Source organism: Vigna unguiculata, chromosome 9 (assembly GCF_004118075.2).
Source record: "Vigna unguiculata cultivar IT97K-499-35 chromosome 9, ASM411807v1, whole genome shotgun sequence".
NCBI lineage: Eukaryota > Viridiplantae > Streptophyta > Magnoliopsida > Fabales > Fabaceae > Vigna > Vigna unguiculata.
This window is the reverse complement of record NC_040287.1, coordinates 34,813,659-34,816,131: the sequence shown is the minus strand read 5'-3', so window position 1 is coordinate 34,816,131 and position 2,473 is coordinate 34,813,659.

The following is a 2,473-nucleotide window of genomic DNA, read 5'->3' as shown; positions in this document are numbered from 1 at the left end:
TAGTTATGCGATATTAATCGGACATTCTACATCAACTAACTTAAATAAAATTAATATAAAATATAAATTTAAATAAATTAAATATTGTTAAAAATATGTAATAAAAATATCACTTGTAATAAATGTATCATCATTATCTTTATATAAAAATTAAATTTGATTTAAATTTGGAACAAATATGAGGACCAAATTGAAATTCATACAATAATTTGACACGTGTCACCATATTAGATTGACACACACAGACACGTGGCAGAAATAATTTTTTTTAAAAAAATAAAAAATTCAAAAAAAATCAAATAAATAAATAAATAAATGAGGAACTGACACGTGACACCTACTTAATTGTGTTAGTTTTATACTAACGAAAATGACCTAATTGATACTAATAAAAATACGATGACCAAATTGAGATTTTGGTACAAAAACGAAGACCAAAAAGTATTTTAACCTTTTTTTTATGTTTGACTTGATGTTGACTCACCACAGATTCAATCTAGGTGAGTTGAGTTCTTAATGGGTCGGATCAATTTTTGGCTCGTACTAAAATTTGTAAATTTATTTTAACCCAACTCATCTCAAATCCTTGATAAGTCAGATTGACTCACAACAATAACTCTAAATATCTTGGCAAAAAAAAAAAGAAGTTATTTATTTAATTACACATTCTACGTCAGTTAGAGCATGAACTAATGTAATAACTTGGAGAGCAAAAAAAAAGTATGTATTGGATACCACCTTATCTAAGTTGTTTAGTTCCAACTAATAAATTTAAAAATTAAAAAATTGTAATTGGAAAACTTGATTGATTACCAATTTGCTCTTAATCATGAAAATAATTTAAAATAGAATATAATTAGTGTAAATTGGATGATTATTATTATATTGATTATAATTATTATTAATATTGTAATTATCAGTATAATTATTATTATTTCAATAATAATAAGTAATATTATTATATTTATTACAATTATAATAAAAGTTAATATTTAAAAATAAATAAATTTATACTTATATTTATTATTATTGTTTTTGATTATTATGTTTTATTGATATTATTATTTTTATTATTATTATAATAATAATAATTATTATTATTATTATCCACATAAAAAATTGTGGCCAATACGGAAAAATTTATTGAGTATTGTCTTTTTATTATAATTTTCTCATTTTATCGAAGATCAATATTCTCATTTATTCGCAGATTAATATTAATCGTCGCATATTTTTTTTCTAATTTACTTTATAAAAACGCATGTGTCATCCACTAAACAAACATAGAGTTGAGTTAATGTGATATATTACTATACCACAATAAAAAAAAATAATGACGTGGCATAAAGTTTTTTGTTACAAATATATATATATATATATATATATATATATATATATATATATATATATATATATATATATATATATTTTCTTAAATTATAGTTTATCGTATTTTTAAGGAATTCTTTAAAACAAAATTTTTAATTATATTATCTCAAGTTTAATAATATTTTTTCGGTAGAATTTAAATCTTAAGTAATTAGGATACAATGATTTAATTTATGTGTACCAGTAAAAAACACGTGTTATGTACATGTGTATCTTTATTTTTATTTTAGCAAAATTTTATTAAAGTATAATATAAATTTTATTAAAAATAATTATAAAATAGACCATTTATATAATTTCTTACCATTAAATAATTTTTTTATTGTAAATAATTATCTGAATTTAAAATGTAACAATTAAATGTAAAACCTTTATTTTTGTTTTAAATCTCTAAACCGATCATCCTAAAATCACAAACACAAAACTTCCCTTCAAAACTCATTCTCCTTTACAAATCTTCAAGCTTCTTCATTCAATTTCTCATTCATATTTCATCCCTCTTGTGATCAAATGGGTGAGTTTTATTCGTTCTTCGTGAGTATGAGATGAAAAATCCCTAATTTTGATGTTTAATATGTATGTGTTAGAAATTTTGAGGTTTTCTATATGAAGTGCAAATGTGGTAATGTTGGTTGGTTTGAGTTCTTTAACACAAATTTAGTGTGTTGGTAACTTGTATGAAACTTGGAATGAGTTGATGTATGTTGGGAGTTGTTAAATTGCAAAATTGAAGTTATGCATTAAGCAGACTTGTTGGGCGAGCCCATCACTCACTGAGTTAGTGTCGAAATTAATTTTTACAAAGAGTTTCTCTTTTTAAGCGAGTTGTGTTTTCTTGCTCTGAGTCATTTCAAAAAAAAATTAATTATTACTTCGTTAATTGTTGGGTCGAACTAAAATATTTACAGTATGTCCTAGACGTATGATTATTTGTTTTGACCGTTAGGATCTTTGTTTGAAAGTTTATAGTGAGAGCAATTTTTCTTGTAAGGTTCCCGTACATTAGGTTATTAACAACTATGATCTTTGCCACTTGTTTAATATATAACTTTTTCTATAGGTATCCAATTGGGTTGATTCTTTT